Raw genomic sequence first — 27340 nt, forward strand, 5'->3', positions numbered from 1 at the left:
CAACAATTGCTTTTGCCAAGGCTTGTTTGCTTCGATCAAGTCGCCGACACCGCCGACAGCGAGAGCCTGCGTGGGACAGCTCGTGACTCGACTCCTGGACGTCGTCGACCTTCAGGGACCACGTGGCTGCAGAGTCAAGCTACACCTTCCTTCCTGTTTGCACCCGACATCGCCTGGTACCCCCCTGGTGCCACGCTGGTCACTGGCTAGTGACTGTGAACACTGTCCCCTCTGCTTACAGGTCTTCAACATCTCCGATCCACTCTTGGATCCACTGCATCTCTTCCCGACCGACCGCCTGCAGCACTTTTGTCTACAGGCCCCACGGAACCGATAGAAGAAACCCGACGCACTTCGAGGCCTATGCACCCGCTTCCTGTGGGTGAGGTAAAGCTGGCACTCCTGTGCCCAAGTGTAGTATTACATCTCTAGTGCCTGTGTTCCAAATCTTAAGTTCCTAGGTCATCCGGAAGATTCCTTTTGCAGTAACTTTGTACTTTTTACGCACCCATTGAAACCTATGGGAGCACGCGTGTGACTATTTGCTCTGCACACGCCACCCGTGGACCTCCTGGTCACTAACTGACGTTAGCTCCTTGTAGGCCCAGCGATTCTAGAGGCCCTAGGCCTTTTTCCTTTTCTGTTCGTGGTACTTATACCACTATTTTAGTATATGGTTTGAGTGGCCACCAGGGCCTATCCATATAACGTGCAACTTCTGTGTATTCTGTGATAATCTTGTTTGACGATTTGTGCTCCTGTGCTCATAAAGAGACTAGGGGTTACTTTGAGAAATAAATACATATATATTTTGAATATATATCTGTGTGGTGTCCTTTCATTGGTATAAAAGGGGGTTGCATTTGGTAAAACAGCTGGCTTAACACGCTTCACGAGTTTAGCCTCAAAGACTGCTTAGCCTACGCTACCACTAGGGCAGCTAGTCCGAAAAGGTTGACTTACAACCACACCATAAGGGTTGCTTGGCATGGTACAAGGTGATCACTTTAACTAGTGAGCATCATATACCAGGCCAACTTCTCACATTGGTGAGCAGCGGTTGGATTTGAGCTTGCTGTGTTTTACCATTGTAATCTCTTGGTTACCAATTGAAAGATCACATAGGTACCTGTAGGTACATATAAAACAAGATTAGATATACTTAAGTTCTACTGAACTTAGTTGTTGTAGAGCAAAGGGAGTAGCACACCCTGACTACAACTACTAGATAGGTTTAGTAGGTAAACCCAAGTGTAGGTAGATTGCAACACATCCACCCACACTTAAGAGCAATGGCCGGGGCAGAGGGGTCCACTGTACCCATCTCTGTTGAGAGTGACCCCCAGAGGGCACCATCCAGCTTTGCTACCCTTAATCAGAATGAGCTCAGGCATTTGGCAACTCTTAGAGGCCTTAAACAGCCCAAGAACCCAAACTCTGCTGAGCTCAGAGAACTCTTACAGAATGATGAGAATCAGAGAGAACTCAGGAAAGCTTCCCAGTTAGCCCCCTTAGGGTCAGGAACAGGAGGCCCCCCTTCTGAAGATGCCACAGAGGTACCCCCTTCCAATAGTCACCCCTTAGATGGGATGCCTACCACAGAGGAAGAAAGTGATGGGGATACAGATGTGAGTGGGGATGAAGGGAGAACTAGCCCAGTGCCAAGTGTTATACTTGGCCCAGCTAAACTAAGGCTGTTGGGGACTGACAGTGGGTTCACCCCATTGGATCTCCCCAGTGGACTTAACACAGGGCTTGGAAGGCAAAGGAATCGCTCAGGTGACTCCAATGCTTCCCATGGCTCTAGAGGCTCTCAAGGTCACTCCAGAAGGAGACTGACCACCCCTCAGAGGAGGGAACATGAGGCCAGAATGCAGGAAGCCCAGCTGAGGATCAGGAAGCAGGAGCTAGAAGTAGCCCTGATGGAAGAAAAACTGAACAAGGCTAGGCAGCCTAGAGAGAGTGGGTCTATACCCACTGGTGGCAGCAATGTCCCTAGGGACAAAGATAGGGTCTTTGACAATAGGAACCTGTCCAAGATTGTGCCCCCCTACAAAAGTGGGGATGACATCCACAAATGGATGACTGCTCTTGAGAGAGCCTGCAAAGTGCAGCAGGTTCCTGAAGACCAGTGGGCAGCAATCTTATGGCTCTCCTTTGAGGGGAGAGGCAGAGATAGACTCCTCACTGTTAGAGAAGAGGATGTCAGAAATTACAAAGTCCTGAAGAGTGTCCTAGTTGATGGGTTAGGCTTAACCACTGAACAGTACAGGTTAATGTTCAGAGACACCCAGAAGACACAGACTCAGGACTGGTCTGAATATGTGGAATGTGCCACTAAGGCTTTGGAGGGTTGGTTGCTGGGAAGTAAGGTGTCTGATTATACATGTAGGAGAGTAGGGTCTGCTATCCTATGGTCACCCCAAATTTTTGCTTTTTGCTTCACTGGTTTTTGACATATTGAGGCTGTGGGCCTGCCAATCAGACCCCCAGCCTGCTGTTCTCTCTACTAAATTAAAACTATGCACCCTAGGTGCATAACCAATTGGAAGTGGATCACCCTGTCAGCCCCTGTACCAGTGTACACTAGGTACCCAGGGCATTGGTGTACCCAAGGCCTGCCAAGGGCTGCAGCATGTATTATGCCACCCCAGGCTTGGCCTAACAATTTGACACAACTGGCTGATCACTCAGCTGGGGTAAGTTGGTGTAATCACCTCTTACTTAGGTGTAGTATACCTATACCTAACCTTAAATGGAACACCTGGTAACCTATAAGTCACTCCTATAGCAGGCCTTAACAATCCTGAAGGCAGAGTGCTTGGTTCCATGTGAGATGGTGCTCTGGCATGAGCTGAGCCTGTCTGCAGTGGTCGGAACAACTTCCTTCTACTGTTTCCAGATATCGTCATACCATATACTCTTAAGTGCATTATGAACCTCGCGGTTAAATGCTATCTTTGGTTTGGCTTTATCAAAACATGTCGAGTAAGGTGTCATACGAATTGGAATACTAACCCCTCGCCAATTCTGGCGACGGGGTTAGCATTCCACCCTTCTAGAGGGACACGACATGTACAGTACCTGAAACCCGGGTAAAATCAGACATAGCCTCAGCTCCACAAAATGGATGCTGCCACCACAGACACAAGTCTGCCCTCCTGCTGCTGGGAGTCCTTCCAGCTTGGGAGGTGTGGACAAAGGGTTTCCTGCCAGGGGAGGTGCGAGCACCACCCCAGACAGGATTTTGTGTATTGGTCAGGTAGGGCTTGAAAGAAACCAGACATGCCTGTGGCTCACAAGGAGCCTCGGGGCATATGCCAGTTCAAACCGGTCCTGGGGCACACCAGTCCCGGGCCTGGGGCGAGCTGGACAAAGGATTGGGGGTGTAACCACCCCCCTTCCTGGTCCCACCCATAGGGAGGGACCTAGCAGGTAGTCCGGCCCCTAGAATCCGAATAAAGGTAGGAGCTGTGTCCTAAGACTTCAGACATCCTGGAATCAACTTGAAACTAAGAAGAAGACGGGAACTTCGACATTCTGCTGCACAGAAGACTGAAGAAAATCTCCCCTGTGGTCAGGGAGTGACCACCTTGCTAACGCAAGCACCATCCAGCGAATCAACGTCTGCTTTGCCGCCGCCTCCCGCCGGAGCCCGAGCCCAGAGACTGACAAGACCTGGACCTCCAGACCTCTCACCGCCCGATCCACAGTCCCTGAAAAGAGGAGACCCGTGGAGGCACCGAGACACGTGGAGCCAGCCATCTTGGAACGACTACGACAAGCTGACCAGTGCAACAACCGAGGCTCCCTCCAAGTTGTGCTTTGGGTCCTGAGAAGCCCAACCCTCGAGCAGCATCTGCACCAAAGGTGAGCCCTCCAGCATCTCCACGATCTGCGTGGGGCCCTTCTGCATTTTGCCACTCGACGCGCCTAACCGGTTGCTGGCCCGCTGGCTAGTGGCCATCTTGGCGACGAAATCTACGACAAACACCGCTGGTCTGGTTGCTCCAGACTGGCCCTTGCTCCCCTCCAAAGGAGCAATCCCTCTGACCTTGCTGGTCAGAACCAACAGCTGATTTCCGAATCCTCCTGCAATTGCTTTTGCCAAGGCTTGTTTGCTTCGATCAAGTCGCCGACACCGCCGACAGCGAGAGCCTGCGTGGGACAGCTCGTGAGCCGACTCCTGGACGTCGTCGACCTTCAGGGACCACGTGGCTGTGGAGACAAGCTACCCCTCATCACCTGTTTGCACCCGACATCGCCTGGTACCCACCTGGTGCCACGCTGGTCACTGGCTAGTGACTGTGAACACTGTCCCCTCTGCTTACAGGTCTTCAACATCTCCGATCCACTCTTGGATCCACTGCATCTCTTCCCGACCGACCGCCTGCAGCACTTTTGTCTACAGGCCCCACGGAACAGATAGAAGAAACCCGACGCACTTCGAGGCCTATGCACCCGCTTCCTGTGGGTGAGGTAAAGCTGGCACACCTGTGCCCAAGTGTAGTATTACATCTCTAGTGCCTGTGTTCCAAATCTTAAGTTCCTAGGTCATCCGGAAGATTCCTTTTGCAGTAACTTTGTACTTTTTACGCACCCATTGAAACCTATGGGAGCACGCGTGTGACTATTTGCTCTGCACACGCCACCCGTGGACCTCCTGGTCACTAACTGACGTTAGCTCCTTGTAGGCCCAGCGATTCTAGAGGCCCTAGGCCTTTTCCCTTTTCTGTTCGTGGTACTTATACCACTATTTTAGTATATGGTTCGAGTGGCCACCAGGGCCTATCCATATAAAGTGCAACTTCTGTGTATTCTGTGATAATCTTGTTTGACGATTTGTGCTCCTGTGCTCATAAAGAGACTAGGGGTTACTTTGAGAAATAAATACATATATATTTTGAATATATATCTGTGTGGTGTCCTTTCATTGGTATAAAAGGGGGTTGCATTTGGTAAAACAGCTGGCTTAACACGCTTCACGAGTTTAGCCTCAAAGACTGCTTAGCCTACGCTACCACTAGGGCAGCTAGTCCGAAAAGGTTGACTTACAACCACACCATAAGGGTTGCTTGGCATGGTACAAGGTGATCACTTTAACTAGTGAGCATCATATACCAGGCCAACTTCTCACATTGGTGAGCAGCGGTGGGATTTGAGCTTGCTGTGTTTTACCATTGTAATCTCTTGGTTACCAATTGAAAGATCACATAGGTACCTGTAGGTACATATAAAACAAGATTAGATATACTTAAGTTCTACTGAACTTAGTTGTTGTAGAGCAAAGGGAGTAGCACACCCTGACTACAACTACTAGATAGGTTTAGTAGGTAAACCCAAGTGTAGGTAGATTGCAACACATCCACCCACACTTAAGAGCAATGGCCGGGGCAGAGGGGTCCACTGTACCCATCTCTGTTGAGAGTGACCCCCAGAGGGCACCATCCAGCTTTGCTACCCTTAATCAGAATGAGCTCAGGCATTTGGCAACTCTTAGAGGCCTTAAACAGCCCAAGAACCCAAACTCTGCTGAGCTCAGAGAGCTCTTACAGAATGATGAGAATCAGAGAGCACTCAAGAAAGCTTCCCAGTTAGCCCCCTTAGGGACAGGAACAGGGGGCCCCCCTTCTAAAGATGCCACTGAAGTACCCCTTCCCAATAGTCACCCCTTAGATGGGATGCCTACCACAGAGGATGAGAGTGAAAAGGATACTGACAGTAGTGAGGATGAAGGGAGAACTAGCCCAGTGCCAAGTGTTATACTTGGCCCAGCTAAACCAAGGCTATTGGGGACTGACAGTGGGTTCAACCCACTGGATCTCCCCAGTGGACTTAACACAGGGCTGGGAAGGCAAAGGAATCGCTCAGGTGACTCCAATGCTTCCCATGGCTCTAGAGGCTCTCAAGGTCACTCCAGGAGAAGGATGACCACCCCTCAGAGGAGGGAACATGAGGCCAAGATGCAAGAGGCCCAGCTGAGGATCAGGAAGCAGGAGCTAGAAGTAGCCCTGATGGAAGAGAAACTTAGCAAGGCTAGACAGCATAAAGAGAGTGGGTCTATACCCACTGGTGGCAGCATTGTCCCTAAGGACAAAGATAGGGTTTTCGACAATAGAAACCTGTCTAAGGTTGTGCCCCCCTACAAAAGTGGGGATGACATCCACAAGTGGATAACTGCTCTTGAGAGAGCCTGCAAAGTACAGCAGGTTCCTGAAGATCAGTGGGCAGCAATCCTCTGGCTCTCCTTTGAGGGAAGAGGCAGAGACAGACTCCTCACTGTTAGAGAAGAGGATGTCAGAAACTACAGAGTCCTGAAGAGTGTTCTAGTTGATGGGTTAGGCTTAACCACTGAGCAGTACAGGTTAATGTTCAGAGACACCCAAAAGACACAGACTCAGGACTGGTCTGAATACATTGAATGTGCCACTAAGGCTTTGGAGGGTTGGTTGCTGGGAAGTAAGGTATCTGATTTTACAGGATTGTATAATTTGATGATGAGAGAACAGATTTTAAATAACTGTCAAAACCAGCAACTGCATCAACACTTGGTTGACTCTGATCTGACCTCTCCCCAAGAATTGGGAAAGAAGGCAGACAAATGGGTCAGAACCAGGGTTAAGCAAAAGAACCAGAACCAGGGCCAAGGGGGTGATCAGAAGAAGACAGACCAAAAGGGTGGAGATCAGAAACCTAAAGACCAGAAGTCTTCAACAGGGCCCCAAACTACTGCTAAGGAGGGTGGGTCCCAACAGTCCAAGAAGAAGAAAGAAGGTCAGAAGAAACCCTGGTGCAATCATTGTAAAAATACAACTCACTGGACTAGTGATTGCAAAAAGGGTGGAGCCCCCAACACTGTTGCCCCTAAGGCACCTGCTCCCAGTACTACTGTTAGCAGTGTTGGTCCCCAGACAAAGGGTGTAGTGGGAATCACTATGGGAACTGAAGGAGATTCTGACTTAGACAGAACCCTTACACAGGCAGTCTTGATCTGTGATGGGGACATTGATTTGTCCCTGACTGTGAGCCCCAGTAACCTGGGCAAGTACAGACAGACTCCTTTAATTAATGACAAAGTGGCTCAAGCCTACAGGGACACATGTGCCAGTGTCACTATGGTGACACCAGGCTTTGTGGACCCTGGACAGTACATACCAGGTGAGAACTACCTGGTGACCAATGCCAGCAATGCCACTACTTCACACAGTGTGGCAGTTGTTAACTTCTCATGGGGAGGGGTAACTGGCCTCAAAAGGGTTGTGGTTAGTGCAGACCTCCCAGTAGAATGTTTGTTGGGCAATGACCTAGAGAGTTCTCTATGGTCAGAAGTGGAGTACAGGACTCATGCAGAGATGTTAGGTATATCATCACATGTCCTTGCTGTGACCAGGTCACAGGCCAAAAAGTGCCTCACTGAACCTCAGGTCTTGGATCCTGGAACAATGGACCAAGCACCTACCAAGAAGAAGAACAGGAGGGTCAAGGCTGTGCCTTCCCCCCTGCCTCAGAGTGATGATCAGCCTTCCCAGGAAGCTGATCTAGAGGACCCTGAAGGAACTGTCCCTGAAGAGCTTGAACCTGATCAGGTTGAGTTTCTGGGGACAGGGGGACCTTCAAGGGCTGACTTGAGGCAGGCTCAGTTATCCTGTCCCTCTCTTGAACCCCTCAGACAGCTGGCTGCTGCTGAGGCTGCTGGGAATGCTCAAGGTACCCATAAAGTGTATTGGGATGAAGGGCTCCTTTATTCAGAGGCTAGAGACCCCAAGCCTGGTGCAACCAGGAGGTTGGTCATACCTCTGCAATTTAGGGGCTTCCTTCTTACCTTGGCCCATGACATTCCTTTAGCAGGACACTTAGGCCAGAACAAGACTTGGGACAGGCTTGTCCCTCACTTTCACTGGCCTCATATGAATGAAGATACAAAGGAGTTTTGTCGCTCCTGTGTTACCTGCCAAGCCAGTGGCAAATCAGGTGGCACAACAAAGGCCCCCCTAATACCACTACCTGTGGTGGGGGTCCCCTTTGAAAGAGTGGGAATAGACATAGTGGGTCCCATGGATCCTCCCACTGCATCTGGGCACAGATTTATACTGGTGGTAGTGGATCATGCCACCAGGTATCCAGAGGCAATTCCCCTTAGGACCACTACAGCACCTGTTGTGGCCAGGGCCCTGCTGGGAGTATTCTCCAGAGTGGGGTTTCCTAAGGAGGTAGTATCTGACAGAGGTACCAACTTTATGTCAGGATACTTGACAGCTATGTGGAAGGAATGTGGTGTCAACTACAAGTTCACCACCCCTTATCACCCACAATGCAATGGGCTTGTTGAGAGATTCAACAAGACCCTAAAGGGTATGATCAAAGGATTACCTGAAAAGCTCAGGCGAAGATGGGATATCCTTCTACCCTGCCTTCTGTTTGCTTACAGAGAGGTCCCACAAAAAGGAGTTGGCTACAGCCCCTTTGAATTGTTGTTTGGGCACCCTGTGAAAGGCCCACTGTGTTTGGTGAAGGAAGGATGGGAGTTACCTCTCAAAAAGCCTAAGCTAGACATAGTGGACTATGTACTTGGTCTCCGCTCCAGGATGGCTGAGTATATGGAGAAGGCATCTAAAAACCTTGAGGCAAGCCAGGCCTTACAGAAAGCTTGGCATGACCAAAAGGCTGTCTTGGTTGAGTATCAGCCAGGACAGAAGGTATGGGTGTTGGAGCCAGTGGCCCCAGCAGCACTCCAAGACAAATGGTCTGGACCCCATACAATCCTGGAAAAGAAGGGAGAGGTCACCTACTTGGTCGACCTAGGAACTCCCAGGAGTCCCCACAGGGTACTCCATGTTAACAGGCTTAAAGCATATGTTGACAGGGCAGACATGGGCTTGCTCATGGCTACAGATGAGGGACAGGAGGAAGAGAGTGACCCTCTCCCAGACCTGTTGTCTCAGAACCCTGAAGATGGCTCAGTTGAAGGAGTGACCCTTGGAGGCAACCTCACTGCCCATCAGCAGACTGAATGTAGACAGGTTCTACAATCATTTTCACATATGTTTTCCTTGATACCTAGTCAAACTGACTGGTGTACCCATGTTGTGGACACTGGTGACAGTCTGCCTGTAAAGAACAAACTTTACAGACAACCTGACCACGTCAGGGACTGTATAAAGGCTGAGGTACATAAAATGCTGGAATTAGGTGTCATTGAACCCTCAGAGAGCCCCTGGGCTAGCCCAGTGGTTCTGGTCCCCAAACCTCACACCAAAGATGGCAAGAGAGAGATGAGGTTCTGTGTGGATTACAGAGGACTCAATGCTGTCACCAGGACAGATGCACACCCTATTCCAAGGGCAGATGAGCTCATAGACAAACTAGCTTCTGCAAAGTTTTTGAGCACATTTGACTTAACAGCTGGCTATTGGCAAATCAGATTAGCTGAGGAGTCTAAGGCCAAAACAGCATTCTCAACCCCAGGTGGGCATTATCAGTTTGTGGTGATGCCCTTTGGTCTGAAGAATGCACCTGCCACCTTCCAAAGGCTGGTGAACCAAGTCCTTACTGGGTTGGATGACTTTTGTGCAGCATATCTTGATGACATTGCTGTCTTTAGCTCCACCTGGGAGGATCACCTGATCCACCTGAAGAAGGCTCTTGAGGCCCTGCAGAGGGCAGGCCTCACTATCAAGGCTACTAAGTGCCAGATAGGGCAGAGTAAGGTTGTATATTTGGGCCACCTTGTAGGTGGAGGCCAAGTTCAACCACTGGAGAGTAAGATACAATCCATCAAGGACTGGTCCCCTCCAACCACCCAGACTCAAGTTCGAGCTTTCTTGGGCTTGACTGGGTATTACAGGAAGTTTGTTAAGAACTATGGGTCCATTGTGACTCCTCTTAATGATCTGACATCCAAGAAGATGCCCAAAAAGGTTCAGTGGACAGTAAGCTGTCAAAAGGCATTTGATGACCTGAAGGAGGCCATGTGCTCTGCACCTATCCTGAAAAGTCCTGACTACTCCAAAGAGTTTATTGTCCAAACAGATGCTTCTGAGTTGGGTGTGGGAGCTGTGCTGTCACAACTTAATGTAGATGGTCAAGACCAACCCATTGCTTTTATTAGCAGAAGGTTGACCCCCAGAGAGAAGAATTGGTCAGCTATTGAGAGGGAGGCCTTTGCTGTGGTGTGGGCCCTGAAGAAGCTGAGGCCATACTTGTTTGGCACTCACTTCAAGATTCAGACCGACCATAAGCCCCTCTTGTGGCTAAATCAGATGAAGGGTGAAAACCCCAAACTGCTTAGGTGGTCCATTTCCCTACAGGGGATGGACTTTACAGTGGAGCACCGGCCAGGTACTGACCATGGGAATGCAGATGGTCTCTCCAGGTACTTCCACTTAGGACATGAAGACGAGACTGGTCAAGGCTAGTTTAATGTCCCAGCGTTTGGGGGGGGGGTTGTGTAGGAGAGTAGGGTCTGCTATCCTATGGTCACCCCAAATTTTTGCTTTTTGCTTCACTGGTTTTTGACATATTGAGGCTGTGGGCCTGCCAATCAGACCCCCAGCCTGCTGTTCTCTCTACTAAATTAAAACTATGCACCCTAGGTGCATAACCAATTGGAAGTGGATCACCCTGTCAGCCCCTGTACCAGTGTACACTAGGTACCCAGGGCATTGGTGTACCCAAGGCCTGCCAAGGGCTGCAGCATGTATTATGCCACCCCAGGCTTGGCCTAACAATTTGACACAACTGGCTGATCACTCAGCTGGGGTAAGTTGGTGTAATCACCTCTTACTTAGGTGTAGTATACCTATACCTAACCTTAAATGGAACACCTGGTAACCTATAAGTCACTCCTATAGCAGGCCTTAACAATCCTGAAGGCAGAGTGCTTGGTTCCATGTGAGATGGTGCTCTGGCATGAGCTGAGCCTGTCTGCAGTGGTCGGAACAACTTCCTTCTACTGTTTCCAGATATCGTCATACCATATACTCTTAAGTGCATTATGAACCTCGCGGTTAAATGCTATCTTTGGTTTGGCTTTATCAAAACATGTCGAGTAAGGTGTCATACGAATTGGAATACTAACCCCTCGCCAATTCTGGCGACGGGGTTAGCATTCCACCCTTCTAGAGGGACACGACATGTACAGTACCTGAAACCCGGGTAAAATCAGACATAGCCTCAGCTCCACAAAATGGATGCTGCCACCACAGACACAAGTCTGCCCTCCTGCTGCTGGGAGTCCTTCCAGCTTGGGAGGTGTGGACAAAGGGTTTCCTGCCAGGGGAGGTGCGAGCACCACCCCAGACAGGATTTTGTGTATTGGTCAGGTAGGGCTTGAAAGAAACCAGACATGCCTGTGGCTCACAAGGAGCCTCGGGGCATATGCCAGTTCAAACCGGTCCTGGGGCACACCAGTCCCGGGCCTGGGGCGAGCTGGACAAAGGATTGGGGGTGTAACCACCCCCCTTCCTGGTCCCACCCATAGGGAGGGACCTAGCAGGTAGTCCGGCCCCTAGAATCCGAATAAAGGTAGGAGCTGTGTCCTAAGACTTCAGACATCCTGGAATCAACTTGAAACTAAGAAGAAGACGGGAACTTCGACATTCTGCTGCACAGAAGACTGAAGAAAATCTCCCCTGTGGTCAGGGAGTGACCACCTTGCTAACGCAAGCACCATCCAGCGAATCAACGTCTGCTTTGCCGCCGCCTCCCGCCGGAGCCCGAGCCCAGAGACTGACAAGACCTGGACCTCCAGACCTCTCACCGCCCGATCCACAGTCCCTGAAAAGAGGAGACCCGTGGAGGCACCGAGACACGTGGAGCCAGCCATCTTGGAACGACTACGACAAGCTGACCAGTGCAACAACCGAGGCTCCCTCCAAGTTGTGCTTTGGGTCCTGAGAAGCCCAACCCTCGAGCAGCATCTGCACCAAAGGTGAGCCCTCCAGCATCTCCACGATCTGCGTGGGGCCCTTCTGCATTTTGCCACTCGACGCGCCTAACCGGTTGCTGGCCCGCTGGCTAGTGGCCATCTTGGCGACGAAATCTACGACAAACACCGCTGGTCTGGTTGCTCCAGACTGGCCCTTGCTCCCCTCCAAAGGAGCAATCCCTCTGACCTTGCTGGTCAGAACCAACAGCTGATTTCCGAATCCTCCTGCAATTGCTTTTGCCAAGGCTTGTTTGCTTCGATCAAGTCGCCGACACCGCCGACAGCGAGAGCCTGCGTGGGACAGCTCGTGAGCCGACTCCTGGACGTCGTCGACCTTCAGGGACCACGTGGCTGCGGAGACAAGCTACCCCTCATCACCTGTTTGCACCCGACATCGCCTGGTACCCACCTGGTGCCACGCTGGTCACTGGCTAGTGACTGTGAACACTGTCCCCTCTGCTTACAGGTCTTCAACATCTCCGATCCACTCTTGGATCCACTGCATCTCTTCCCGACCGACCGCCTGCAGCACTTTTGTCTACAGGCCCCACGGAACAGATAGAAGAAACCCGACGCACTTCGAGGCCTATGCACCCGCTTCCTGTGGGTGAGGTAAAGCTGGCACACCTGTGCCCAAGTGTAGTATTACATCTCTAGTGCCTGTGTTCCAAATCTTAAGTTCCTAGGTCATCCGGAAGATTCCTTTTGCAGTAACTTTGTACTTTTTACGCACCCATTGAAACCTATGGGAGCACGCGTGTGACTATTTGCTCTGCACACGCCACCCGTGGACCTCCTGGTCACTAACTGACGTTAGCTCCTTGTAGGCCCAGCGATTCTAGAGGCCCTAGGCCTTTTCCCTTTTCTGTTCGTGGTACTTATACCACTATTTTAGTATATGGTTCGAGTGGCCACCAGGGCCTATCCATATAAAGTGCAACTTCTGTGTATTCTGTGATAATCTTGTTTGACGATTTGTGCTCCTGTGCTCATAAAGAGACTAGGGGTTACTTTGAGAAATAAATACATATATATTTTGAATATATATCTGTGTGGTGTCCTTTCATTGGTATAAAAGGGGGTTGCATTTGGTAAAACAGCTGGCTTAACACGCTTCACGAGTTTAGCCTCAAAGACTGCTTAGCCTACGCTACCACTAGGGCAGCTAGTCCGAAAAGGTTGACTTACAACCACACCATAAGGGTTGCTTGGCATGGTACAAGGTGATCACTTTAACTAGTGAGCATCATATACCAGGCCAACTTCTCACACAGGATCTCAGGCCAACTAAGTCGAAAAACCAGCTAGACACTAGGCAAAAATTTTGGGGTAACCATAGTCAGATATCCACCTTCCTACACAACCCCCCCCCAAACGAAGGGAGATAAGGCTGACCTTGACCAGGTAAGCCTATATTGCCCAAGTGGCCATATAAGGAGGAACCAGCACTGGCATGGTTACCCCCTGTCTCATGGTCCACTAAGCAATCCCTCACCCTAAGGGTATCAGAGGGTCTCCACCATAGGGAATCTCTACCTTTGGTGTGTCTTGGCAAAGTAAAAGGCTGGTGTTGAGATGGAGTACTGAAGTGAGTGTCCTCAAAGTGAGGTCTCACCTTCCTCCAATCCCCCTCCACTATGGATGCCTTTCTTTCCTTAACTGAGTTGCACTGTGCTCTCAGGGTCAGCCTCTGGCTACCTAAAGCTGGAGGCTGGGTCCCTTTTGTGGGCTTACTGGAGGGACAGGTCAGGTCTGTGGCCCTAAGGTCCCATGTTTGCCTGTACCCAACAGAATCCCTCTGGGGGAGGTCCCTAACTACCTGTAAAGGAGATCCCTCAGGAATGTTTTTACCCATCACCTGACTAGGGCTACTAGCAAGGCAATCCTCATTCTTTTGACGGGGGGGGGTTCTTGTGGACAGGGGCCCTCTTGGGGTCCACTGGCCTCCCTGACCTCTGCAGCCCTGGGCTGACTGAGGCAGGGTAGAGAGAGGCAGGCTACCTGCACCAGACTGGGTCCCACCTTGGAAGGGGCCACTGACATCAGAGGCTCTGCCAGGCCAGGCCTGGCTACCTCTGGGGCAGTTCCTTCACAAGGGGTGAGGTCAGCTCCCTGAGGAGGCTGACTTTTTCCTAATGTCTGGGGAGAGGGAGACTTTTCTTCCTCCCCACTACTCTCTGTTTGTGTGGAGTGATCCATAGTTTCAGGCTTCACCACACCTATGTCAGTCTGAGTATAGGCTGAGACCATTACAGCCTTGCCAACCCTTTCAGGGGGGCACTCAGTTTGGGTTTGAGCTGTGACTGTCACAGCTCTGCCAGTCTCTACAGGGAAGTCTGTCTGTGCCTGGGCTGTGGCTACCACTGCCCTTCCAACCTTTCCAAGGAGGAAATCTATTTGGACAGGGGTTGTGAATGGCACAACCCCACTACCCTTTTGTGAAAGGCCTACCATTTTAGAATGGGTGTCTTGTTCAACTCCAGCCCAAGCTGAGAGTTCTAAGTCATTCCCCAGTAAGCAGTCTACAGGCAAGGTTGGGGACACTGCCACCCTTTTAGGGCCAGTGACACCTCCCCAGCTGAGACATACCTCTGCCATGGGATGACTGTTCTGTTTGCCATCAATGTTGGTCACCTGGTAGGAGAAACCAGGCAAAAGCTGCTCAGAGGGAACTAGCCAATGGGCCACCATTGTGATGCTAGCTCCAGTGTCTCTGTAGGCCTCAGCTTTTGTACCATTGATGTAGGGCTCCTGTCTGTACCTACCCAAAGTGTTGGGACAGGCAGTGAAGTTGGCAAACCCCATGCCACCATCACAGACAAGAGTATCTGCTGCAGGGGAATTGGCTAAGCCAGGGTCCCCCTGTGTTCCCCAAGTAAACCCACCCAAATTTTTGGGGGCACTCCCACCACCTGGGGGATTACTGCTGACAGTAATAGGTGGTGTGACAGGAGTAATTGGAGGAACAGTTTTGTTTGTAGCCCTTGGGCAACTGCTGTCATTTTTCCAATGCCCAGGAGTTTTACACTCATGGCAGTAAGGCTTTTTACCTGTGGTAGAAGAGGGAGCTTGGGACCCACCACCCTGTGTGGAGTTTTGGGGCCCAGAGGAAGATTTCTCTTTTGCCTTATCCCCTCCCTTCTCTTGAGGTTTGGTGGTATCTTTCTTTTGGTCACCACCCTGATTCTTAGGCCTGATCCTGGTCCTGACCCATTTATCTGCCCTCTTTCCCAATTCTTGGGGAGAGGTCAAATCTGAGTCTACCAGGTGTTGATGGAGGAGCTGGTTTTGACAGTTACTTAAAATCTGTTCTCTCATCATCAAATTGTACAATCCTGTATAATCAGATACCTTACTTCCCAGCAACCAACCCTCCAAAGCCTTAGTGGCACATTCAACATATTCAGACCAGTCCTGAGTCTGTGTCTTTTGGGTGTCTCTGAACATTAACCTGTACTGTTCAGTGGTTAAGCCTAACCCATCAACCAGAACACTCTTCAGGACTCTGTAGTTTCTGACATCCTCTTCTCTAACAGTGAGGAGTCTGTCTCTGCCTCTTCCTTCAAAGGAGAGCCAGAGGATTGCTGCCCACTGGTCTTCAGGAACCTGCTGTACTTTGCAGGCTCTCTCAAGAGCAGTTATCCATTTGTGGATGTCATCCCCACTTTTGTAGGGGGGCACAACCTTAGACAGGTTCCTATTATCAAAGACCCTATCTTTGTCCTTAGGGACAATGCTGCCACCAGTGGGTATAGACCCACTCTCTCTAGGTTGCCTAGCCTTCCTCAGTTTTTCTTCCATCAGGGCTACTTCTAGCTCCTGCTTCCTGATCCTCAGCTGGGCTTCCTGCATTCTGGCCTCATGTTCCCTCCTCTGAGGGGTGGTCATCCTTTTCCTGGAGTGACCTTGAGAGCCTCTAGAGCCATGGGAAGCATTGGAGTCACCTGAGCGATTCCTTTGCCTCCCAAGCCCTGTGTTAAGTCCACTGGGGAGATCCAATGGGGTAAACCCACTGTCAATCCCCAATAGCCTTAGTTTAGCTGGGCCAAGTATAACACTTGGCACTGGGCTAGTTCTCCCTTCATCATCACTACTTTCTGTATCCTCACCACTTTCCTCCCCTGTAGTATGATTCTCATCTAAGGGATGGCTATTGGAACTGGGTACCTCTGTAGCATCTTCAGAAGGGGGGCCTCCTGTTCCTGACCCTAAGGGGGCTAACTGGGAAGCTTTCCTGAGTTCTCTCTGATTCTCATCATTTTGTAAGAGTTCTCTGAGTTCAGCAGAGGTAGGGTTCTTGGGCTGTTTAAGGCCTCTAAGAGTTGCCAAATGCCTGAGCTCATTCTGATTAAGGGTAGCAAAGCTGGATGGTGCCCTCTGGGGGTCACTCTCAACAGAGATGGGTACAGTGGACCCCTCTGCCCCGGCCATTGCTCTTAAGTGTGGGTGGATGTGTTGCAATCTACCTACACTTGGGTTTACCTACTAAACCTATCTAGTAGTTGTAGTCAGGGTGTGCTACTCCCTTTGCTCTACAACAACTAAGTTCAGTAGAACTTATGTATATCTAATCTTGTTTTATATGTACCTACAGGTACCTATGTGATCTTTCAATTGGTAACCAAGAGATTACAATGGTAAAACACAGCAAGCTCAAATCCAACCGCTGCTCACCAATGTGAGAAGTTGGCCTGGTATATGATGCTCACTAGTTAAAGTGATCACCTTGTACCATGCCAAGCAACCCTTATGGTGTGGTTGTAAGTCAACCTTTTCGGACTAGCTGCCCTAGTGGTAGCGTAGGCTAAGCAGTCTTTGAGGCTAAACTCGTGAAGCGTGTTAAGCCAGCTGTTTTACCTAATGTAACCCCCTTTTATACCAATGAAAGGACACCACACAGATATATATTCAAAATATATATGTATTTATTTCTCAAAGTAACCCCTAGTCTCTTTATGAGCACAGGAGCACAAATCGTCAAACAAGATTACAGTAGAATACACAGAAGTTGCACTTTATATGGATAGGCCCTGGTGGCCGCTCAAACCATATACTAAAATAGTGGTATAAGTACCACGAACAGAAAAGGGAAAAGGCCTAGGGCCTCTAGAATCGCTGGGCCTACAAGGAGCTAACGTCAGTTAGTGACCAGGAGGTCCACGGGTGGCGTGTGCAGAGCAAATAGTCACACGCGTGCTCCCATAGATTTCAATGGGTGCGTAAAAAGTACAAAGTTACTGCAAAGAGGATCTTCCGGATGGACTAGGAACTCAAGATTTGGAACACAGGCACTAGAGATGTAATACTACACTTGGGCACAGGTGTGCCAGCTTTACCTCACCCACAGGAAGCGGGTGCATAGGCCTCGAAGTGCGTCGGGTTTCTTCTATCTGTTCCGTGGAGCTTGAAGACAAAGATGCTGCAGGCGGTCGGTCCGGGAGAGATGCAGTGGATCCAAGAGTGGATCGGAGGTGTTGAAGACCTGTAAGCAGAGGGGACAGTGTTCACAGTCACTAGCCAGTGACCAGCGTGGCACCAGGTGGGTACCAGGCAATGTCGGGTGCAAACAGGAAGAAAGGTGTAGCTTGTCTCTGCAGCCACGTGGTCCCTGGAGGTCGACGACATCCAGGAGTCGGTTCACGAGCTGTCCCACGCAGGCTCTCGCTGTCGGCAGTGTCGGTGACTTGATCGATGCAAACAAGCCTTGGCAAAAGCAATTGTTGTAGGAGGTGAAATAAGCTGATGGTTCTGACCAGCAAGGTCAGAAGGACTGCTCCTTTGGAGGGGAGCAAGGGCCAGTCTGGAGCAACCAGACCAGCGGTGTATTTCGTAAAGTTCGTCGCCAAGATGGCTACTAGCCAGCGGGCCAGGAACCGGTTAGGCGCGTCAAGTGGCAAAATGCAGAAGGGCCCCACGCAGATCGTGGAGATGCTGGAGGGCTCACCTTTGGTGCAGATACTGCTCGAAGGTTGGGCTTCTCAGGTCCCAAAGCACAACTTGGAGGGAGCCTCGGTTGTTGCACTTGTCAGCTTGTCGTGGTCGTTTCAAGATGGCTGGCTCCACGTGTCTCGGTGCCTCCACGGGTCTCCTCTTTTCAGGGACTGTGGATCGGGCGGTGAGAGGTCTGGAGGTCCAGGTCTTGTCAGTCTCTGGGCTTGGGTTCCGGCGGGAGGCGGCGGCAAAGCAGACGTTGATTCGCTGGGTGGTGCTTGCGTTAGCAAGGTGGTCACTCCCTGACCACAGGGGAGATTGGCTTCAGTCCTCTGTGCAGCAGAGCGTCGAAGTTCCCGTCTTCTTCTTAGTGTTAAGTTGATTCCAGGATGTCTGAAGTCTTAGGACACAGCTCCTACCTTTAAGCGGATTCTAGGGGCCGGACTACCTGCTAGGTCCCTCCCTAAGGGTGGGACCAGGAAGGGGGGTGGTTACACCCCCAATCCTTTGTCCAGCTCGCCCCAGGCCCGGGACTGGTGTGCCCCAGGACCGGTTTGAACTGGCATATGCACCGAGGCTCCTTGTGAGCCACAGGCATGTCTGGTTTCTTTCAAGCCCTACCTGACCAATACACAAAATCCTGTCTGGGGTGGTGCACGCACCTCCCCTGGCAGGAAACCCTTTGTCCACACCTCCCAAGCTGGAAGGACTCCCAGCAGTAGGTGGGCAGACTTGTGTCTGTGGTGGCAGCATCCATTTTGTGGAGCTGAGGCTATGTCTGATTTTACCCGGGTTTCAGGTACTGTACATGTCGTGTCCCTCTAGAAGGGTGGAATGCTAACCCCGTCGCCAGAATTGGCGAGGGGTTAGTATTCCAATTCGTATGACACCTTACTCGACATGTTTTGATAAAGCCAAACCAAAGATAGCATTTAACCGCGAGGTTCATAATGCACTTAAGAGTATATGGTATGACGATATCTGGAAACAGTAGAAGGAAGTTGTTCCGACCACTGCAGACAGGCTCAGCTCATGCCAGAGCACCATCTCACATGGAACCAAGCACTCTGCCTTCAGGATTGTTAAGGCCTGCCATAGGAGTGACTTATAGGTTACCAGGTGTCCCATTTAAGGTTAGGTATAGGTATACTACACCTAAGTAAGAGGTGATTACACCAACTTACCCCAGCTGAGTGATCAGCCAGTTGTGTCAAATTGTTAGGCCAAGCCTGGGGTGGCATAATACATGCCTCAGCCCCTGGCAGGCCTTGGGTACACCAATGCCCTGGGTACCTAGTGTACACTGGTACAGGGGCTGACAGGGTGATCCAACCAATTGGGTATGTACCTAGGGTACATGGAGTCCATTTTAAAGAGAGAACAGCCAGGCTGAGATCCTGAATAGCAGGATCTCAGGCCAACTAAGTCGAAAAACCAGCTAGACACTAGGCAAAAATTTTGGGGTAACCATAGTCAGATATCCACCTTCCTACAGTGTGGTTGTGTGTGTGTGGTTGTGTGTGTGGTTGTGTGTGTGGTTGTGTGTGTATGCTTGTGTGTGTGGTTGTGTGTGTGGTTGTGTGTGTGTGGCTGTGTGTGTGGCTGTGTGTGTGGCTGTGTGTGTGGCTGTGCATGTGGCTGTGCGTGTGGCTGTGCATGTATGGTTGTATGTGTATGTGTGGTTGTGTGTGTGTGTGTTTGTAGTTATGGTTGTGTGGTTATAGTTGTGTGTGGGTGGTTGTGTGTGGGTGTGGTTGTGTGTGTGGTTGTGTGTATGGTTGTGGTTGTGGGTGTAGTTATAGTTGTGTGTGGTTGTGTGTGTGCGGTTGTGTGTGTGGTTGTGTGTGTGGCTGTGCATGTGTGGTTGTGTGTGTGTGGCTGTGCATGTGTGGTTGTGTGTGTGTGGTTGTGTGTGGGGGGTTGCGTGTGGGGGGTTGCGTGTGTGGGGTTGCATGTGTGGTTGCATGTGTGGTTGCGTGTGTGGTTGTGTGTGTGTGTGGTTGTGTGTGTGGTGTGTGTGGTTGTGTGTGAGTGTGTGTGTGAGTGTGTTTGTGTGGTTATAGTTGTGTGTGGGTGGTTGTGTGTGGTTGTGTGTGTGTGGAGCTGTGTGTGGTTGTGTGTGATTGTGTGTGTGGGGTTGTGTGTGTGGTTGTGTGTGTGTGGTTGTGTGTGTGTGTGGTTGTGTGTGTGTGGCTGTGCATGTGTGGTTGTGTGTGTGTGGTTGTGCATGTGTGGTTGTGTGTGTGGTTGTGTGTGGGGTTGTGTGTGTGGGGTTGTGTGTGTGGGGTTGTGTGTGTGGGGTTGTGTGTGTGGGGTTGTGTGTGTGGGGTTTTGTATATGTAGTTGTGTGTGTGTGTGTTTGTGGTTATGGTTGTATGGCTATAGTTGTGTGTGGGTGGTTGTGTGTGGGTGTGGTTGTGTGTGTGGTTGTGTGTATGGTTGTGGTTGTGGGTGTGGTTGTGTGGTTATTGTTGTGTGTGTGGTTGTGTGGTTATAGTTGTGTGTGGTTGTGTGTGTGCGGTTGTGTGTGTGGTTGTATGCGTGGGGTTGTGTGTGCGGTTGTGTGTGTGTGGTTGTATGCGTGGGGTTGTGTGTGAGTGGTTGTGGGGTTGTGTGTGTGGTTGTGTGTGGTTGTGTGTGTGTGGTTGTGTGTGTGTGGTTGTGTGTGTGGCTGTGCATGTGTGGTTGTGTGTGTGTGGCTGTGCATGTGTGGTGTTGTGTGTGTGGTTGTGTGTGTGGTTGTGTGGGGTTGTGTGGGTGTGGTTGTGTGGGTGGGGTTGTGTGTGTGGGGTTGTGTGTATGGGGTTGTGTGTGTGTGGTTTTGTATGTGTGGTTGTGTGTGTGTGGTTTTGTATGTGTGGTTGTGTGTGTGAAGTTGTGTGGGGTTGTGTGTGTGGGGTTGTGTGTGTGGGGTTGTGTGTGTGGGGTTGTGTGTGTGGGGTTGTGTGTGTGGTTGTGTGTGTGGTTGTGTGTGTGGTTGTGTGTGTGGCTGTGTGTGTGCGGTTTTGTATGTGTGGTTTTGTATGTGTGGTTTTGTATGTGTGGTTGTGGTTTTGTATATGTGGTTGTGTGTGTGTGGCTGTGTGTGTGGCTGTGTGTGGTGTGTGATTGTGTGTGTGGTTGTGTGTGTGCTTGTGTGTGTGGTTGTGTGTGTGGTTGTGTGTGTGGTTGTGTGTGGTTGTGTGTGTGTGTGGTTGTGTGTATGGTTATGTGTGGGGTTGTGTGTGTGTGGTTGTGTGTGTGGCTGTGTGTGTGTGGCTGTGCGTGTGTGGCTGTGCGTGTGTGGCTGTGTGTGTATGGTTGTATGTGTATGTGTGGTTGTGTGTGTATGTGTGGTTATGGTTGTGTGGGTATAGTTGTGTGGGTGGTTGTGTGTATGGTTGTGGTTGTGTGTGTGGTTGTGTGGTTATAGTTGTGTGTGTGGTTGTGTGTGTGGGGTTGTGTGTGTGGGGTTGTGTGTGTGGGGTTGTGTGTTTGGTTGTGTGTGGGGTTGTATGTGGGGTTGTGTGTGTGGCTGTGTGTCTGTGCATGTGTGGCTGTGCGTGGCTGTGTGTGTGTGGTTGTTTGTGTGTGGTTGTGTGTGTGGTTGTGTGTGTGGTTGTGTGTGTGGTTGTGTGTGTGGTTGTGTGTGTGGTTGTGTGGTTGTGGGGTTGTGTGTGTGTGGTTGTGTGTGTGGGGTTGTGTGTGTGTGTGGTTTTGTATGTGTGGTTGTGTGTGTGCGGTTGTGTGGGGTTGTGTGTGTGTGGTTGTGTGTGTGTGTGGCTGTGTGTGTGTGGTTGTGTGTGTGTGGTTGTGTGTGTGGTTGTGTGTGGGTTTGTATATGTGTGTGTGGTTGTGTGTGTGTGGTGTGTGTGGTGTGTGTGTGGTGTGTGTGGTTGTGTGTGTGGTTATGTGTGTGGTTGTGTGTGTGGTTGTGTGTGTGTGGTTGTGGTTGTGTGTGTGGTTGTGTGTGTGGCTGTGTGTGGCTCTGTGTAGCTGTGTGGTTATGTGTGGTTGTGTGTGGTTGTGTGTGGTGTGTGTGTGGTGTGTGGTGAGTGTGTGGTGTGTGTGTGGTGTGTGTGTGGTGTGTGTGTGGTGTGTGTGGTGTGTGTGTGGTGTGTGTGTGTATGTGTGGTTGTGTGTTTGTGGTTGTGTGTTTGTGGTTGTGTGTGTGGTTACATGTGTGGTTGTGAGTGTGGCTGTGTGTGTGATTGGTTGTGTGTGTGGTTGTGCATGTGTGGCTGTGTGTGTGGCTGTGCGTGTGGCTGTGCGTGTGGCTGTGCGTGTATGGTTGTATGTGTATGTGTGGTTTTGTGTGTGTGTTTGTGGTTATGGTTGTATGGTTATAGTTTTGTGTGGGTGATTGTGTGTGGGTGTGGTTGTCTGTGTGGTTGTGTGTATGGTTGTGGTTGTAGGTGTGGTTGTGTGGTTATTGTTGTGTGTGTGGTTGTGTGGTTATAGTTGTGTGTGGTTGTGTGTGTGCGGTTGTGTGTGTGTGGTTGTATGCATGGGGTTGTGTGTGTGCAGTTGTGTGTGTGTGGTTGTATGCGTGGGGTTGTGTGTGTGTGGTTGTGGGGTTGTGTGTGTGGTTGTGTGTGGTTGTGTGTGTGTGGTTGTGTATGTGTGGTTACATGTGTGGTTGTGTGTGGTTGTGTGTGGTTGTGTGTGTGGTTGTGTGTGTGGCTGTGTGTGTGGCTGTGTGTGTGGCTGTGTGTTTGGCTGTGCATGTGTGGCTGTGTGTGGCTGTGTGTGTGTGGCTGTGTGTGGTTGTGTGTGTGTGGTTGTGAGTGTGGTTCTGCATGTGTGGTTGTGTGTGTATGGTTGTGCGTGTGTGGTTGTGTGTGTGTGGTTGTGTGTGTGGTTGTGTGTGTGGTTGTGTGTGTGGTTGTGGGGTTGTGTGTGGTTGTGGGGTTGTGTGTGGTTGTGTGTGTGGTTGTGTGTGTATGGTTGTGTGTGTGTGGTTGTGTGTGTGGTTGTGTGCGGTTGTGGGGTTGTGTGTGTGTGGTGTGTGTGGTTGTGTGTGTGAGTCTGTATGTGTGGTTGTGTGTGTTTGTGTGGTTATAGTTGTGTGTGGGTGGTTGTGTGTGTGGTTGTGTGTGTGTGCAGCTGTGTGTGGTTGTGTGTGTGTGGTTGTGTGTGTGTGGTTGTGTGTGTGTATGTGTATGTGTGGTTGTGTGTGTGTTTGTGTGGTTATAGTTGTGTGTGGATGGTTGTGTGTGTGGTTGTGTGTGTGCAGCTGTGTGTGGTTGTGTGTGGTTGTGTGTGTGGCTGTGTGTGTGGCTGTGTGTGTGGCTGTGTGTGTGGTTGTGTGTGCCTGGTTGTGTGTGCATGGTTGTGTGTGTGTGTGTGTGTGTGTGTGTGTGTGTGTGTGTGTGTGTGTGTGCAGCTGTGTGTGTTGTTGTGTGTGGTTGTGTGTGTGGTTGTGTGTGTGTGTGTATGTATGGTTGTGTGTGTTTTTGTGTGGTTATAGTTGTGTGTGGATGGTTGTGTGTGTGGTTGTGTGTGTGTGCAACTGTGTGTGGTTGTGTGTGGTTGTGTGTGGTTGTGTGTGTGGTTGTGTGTGTGGTTGTGTGTGTGTGGCTGTGTGTGTGTGGCTGTGTGTGTGTGGCTGTGTGTGTGTGGCTGTGTGTGTGTGGCTGTGTGTGCGTGGTTGTGTGTGCATGGTTGTGTGTGTGTGTGTGTGTGTGGTTTTGTATGTGTGGTTGTGTGTGTGTGGTTGTGTGTGTGGCTGTGTGTGTGTGTATGTGGGTGTGTGGGTGTGGGTGGTTGTGTGTGTGGGGTTGTGTGTGGGGTTGTGTTTGTGTGTGTGTGGTTGTGTGTGTGTGGTTGTGGGGTTGTGTGTGTGGGGTTGTGTATGTGGGGTTGTGTGGTTATAGTTGTGTGGGGTAGTGTGTGGTTGTGTGTGTGGTTGTGTGTGGGGTTGTGTTTGTGGGGTTGTATGTGGGGGGTTGTGTGTGTGGGGTTGTGTGTGGGGGGTTGCGTGTGTGGGGTTGCGTGTGTGGTTGCGTGTGTGGTTATGTGTGTGGTTGCGTGTGTGTGTGGTTGTATGGTTGTGTGTGTGTGGTGTGTGTGGTTGTGTGTGTGAGTGTGTGTGTGAGTGTGTTTGTGTGGTTATAGTTGTGTGTGGGTGGTTGTGTGTGGTTGTGTGTGTGTGGAGCTGTGTGTGGTTGTGTGTGATTGTGTGTGTGGGGTTGTGTGTGTGGTTGTGTGTGTGTGTGGTTGTGTGTGTGTGTGTGGTTGTGTGTGTGTGGCTGTGTGTGTGGCTGTGTGTGTGGCTGTGTGTGCACGGTTGTTTGTGCGTAGTTGTGTGTGCATGGTTGTGTGTGCATGGTTGTGTGTGCATGGTTGTGTGTGTGGGGTTGTGTGTGTGTGGTTGTGTGTGTGGCTGTGTGGCTGTGTGTGTGTATGTGGGTGTGTGGGTATGTTTGGTTGTGTGTGTGGGGTTGTGTGTGTGGGGTTGTGTGTGTGGGGTTGTGTGTGTGTGGGGTTGTGTGTGTGGGGTTGTGTGTGTGGGGTTGTGTGTATGTGGTTGTGTGTGTTTTGTGTGTGTGGTGTGTGTGTGGTGTGTGTGTGTGGTGTGTGTGGTGTGTGTGGTGTGTGTGTGGTGTGTGTGTGGTTGTGTGTGTGTGGTTGTGTGTGTGGCTGTGTTTGTGTGGCTGTGTGTGTGTGGCTGTGTGTGTGGTTGTGTGTATGGTTGTGGTTGTGCGTGTGGTTATGGTTGTGTGTGTGGTTGTGTGGTTATAGTTTTGTGTGTGGTTGTGTGTGTGGGGTTGTGTGTGTGGGGTTGTGTGTGTGTGGCTGTGTGTGTGTGGCCGTGTGTGTGGCTATGTGTGTGGCTGTGTGTGTGTGGCTGTGTGTTTGTGGCTGTGTGTTTGTGGCTGTGTGTGTGTGGCTGTGTGTGTGGCTGTGTGTGTGGCTGTGTGAGTGGTTGTGTGTGTGTGGTTGTGTGTGTGTGGTGTGTGTGTGGTGTGTGTGGTTGTGTGTGTGTGGTTGTGTGTGCGGTTGTGTGTGTGTGGTTTTGTATATGTGGTTGTGTGTGGCTGTGTGTGTATGGTGTGTGTGTGGTGTGTGTGGTGTGTGTGTGTGGTTGTGTATGTGGTTGTGTGTGTGTGTGGTTGAGTGTGTGTGGTTGTGTGTGTGTGGTTGTGTGTGTGTGTGAGTGTGTGTGTGTGTGTGTGAGTGTTTGTGGTTGTGTGTGTGTGGTTACATGTGTGGTTGTGTGTGTGTGTGTGTGTGGTTGGTTGTGTGTGTGGCTGTGCGTGTGGCTGTGTGTATGGTTGTATGTGTATGTGTGGTTGTGTGTGTGTGTGTTTGTGTGGTTATGGTTGTGTGGTTATAGTTGTGTGTGAGGGGTTGTGTGTGAGGGGTTGTGCGTGTGGGGTTGTGTGTGGTTGTGTGTGGTGTGTGTGTGGTGTGTGTGGTGTGTGTGTGGTGTGTGTGGCGTGTGTGTGGCATGTGTGTGGTGTGTGTGTGTGGCGTGTGTGTGGTGCATGTGTGTGGTGTGTGTGGTTGTGTGTGTGGCTGTGTGTGTGGCTGTGTGTGTGTGGCTGTGTGTGTGGCTGTGTGTGTGGCTGTGTGTGTGTGGCTGTGTGTGGTTGTGTGTGTGTGGTTGTGTGTGTGGTTGTGTGTGTGTGTGGTTGTGTGTGTGTGGTTGTGTGTGTGTGGTTGAGTGTGTGTGGTTGTGTGTGTGTGGTGTGTGTGTGTGTGTGGTGTGTGTGTGGTTGTGTGTGTATGGTTGTGTGTGTGTGGTTGTGTGTGTGTGGTTGTGTGTGTGTGGCTGTGTGTGTGTGGCTGTGTGTGTGGTTGTGTGTGTGTGGCTGTGTGTGTGGCTGTGTGTGTGTGGCTGTGTGTGTTTGTGGCTGTGTGTGTGTGGCTGTGTGTGTGTGGCTGTGTGTGTGTGGCTGTGTGTGTGTGGCTGTGTGTGTGGCTGTGTGTGTGTGGTTGTGTGTGCGTGGCTGTGCGTGTGGCTGTGCGTGTGGCTGTGCGTGTATGGTTGTATGTGTATGTGTGGTTGTGTGTGTTTGTGGTTATGGTTGTATGGTTATAGTTGTGTGTGGGTGGTTGTGTGTGTGGTATGTGTGTGGTTGTGTGTATGGTTGTGGGTGTGGTTGTGTGGTTATAGTTGTGTGTGGTTGTGTGTGTGTGGTTGTGTGTGTGCGGTTGTGTGTGTGCGGTTGTATGTGTGGGATTGTGTGTGTGTGTGTGATTGTGTGTGTGTGGTTGTGTGGTTGTGTGTGTGGTTGTGTGGTTGCGTGTGTGGTTGTGTGTGGTTGTGTGTGTGGTTGTGCGTGTGTGGTTGTGCGTGTGTGGTTGTGTGTGTGTGGTTGTGTGTGGTTGTGGGGTTGTATGTGTGGGGTTGTGTGTATGGGGTTGTGTGTGTGGGGTTGTGTGTGTGTGGGTGTGAAAAGTTGGCTTGGTATATGATGCTCACTAGTTAAAGTGATCACCTTGTACCATGCCAAGCAACCCTTATGGTGTGGTTGTAAGTCAATCTTTTCGGACTAGCTGCCCTAGTGGTAGCGTAGGCTAAGCAGTCTTTGAGGCTAAACTCGTGAAGCGTGTTAAGCCAGCTGTTTTACCAAATGTAACCCCCTTTTATACCAATGAAAGGACACCACACATATATATATTCAAAATATATATGTATTTATTTCTCAAAGTAACCCCTAGTCTCTTTATGAGCACAGGAGCACAAATCGTCAAACAAGATTACAGTAGAATACACAGAAGTTGCACTTTATATGGATAGGCCCTGGTGGCCGCTCAAACCATATACTAAAATAGTGGTATAAGTACCACGAACAGAAAAGGGAAAAGGCCTAGGGCCTCTAGAATCGCTGGGCCTACAAGGAGCTAACTTCAGTTAGTGACCAGGAGGTCCACGGGTGGCGTGTGCAGAGCAAATAGTCACACGCGTGCTCCCATAGGTTTCAATGGGTGCGTAAAAAGTACAAAGTTACTGCAAAGAGGATCTTCCGGATGGACTAGGAACTCAAGATTTGGAACACAGGCACTAGAGATGTAATACTACACTTGAGCACAGGAGTGCCAGCTTTACCTCACCCACAGGAAGCGGGTGCATAGGCCTCGAAGTGCGTCGGGTTTCTTCTATCTGTTCCGTGGAGCTTGAAGACAAAGATGCTGCAGGCGGTCGGTCCGGGAGAGATGCAGTGGATCCAAGAGTGGATCGGAGATGTTGAAGACCTGTAAGCAGAGGGGACAGTGTTCACAGTCACTAGCCAGTGACCAGCGTGGCACCAGGTGGGTACCAGGCAATGTCGGGTGCAAACAGGAAGAAAGGCGTAGCTTGTCTCTGCAGCCACGTGGTCCCTGGAGGTCGACGATGTCCAGGGGTCGGTTCACGAGCTGTCCCACGCAGGCTCTCGCTGTCGGCGGTGTCGGCGACTTGATCGAAGCAAACAAGCCTTGGCAAAAGCAATTGTTGTAGGAGAGGAAATAAGCTGATGGTTCTGACCAACAAGGTCAGAAGAACTGCTCCTTTGG

The sequence above is a fragment of the Triturus cristatus genome, chromosome 1_1 (assembly GCF_964204655.1).
Source record: "Triturus cristatus chromosome 1_1, aTriCri1.1, whole genome shotgun sequence".
NCBI classification, from domain to species: domain Eukaryota; kingdom Metazoa; phylum Chordata; class Amphibia; order Caudata; family Salamandridae; genus Triturus; species Triturus cristatus.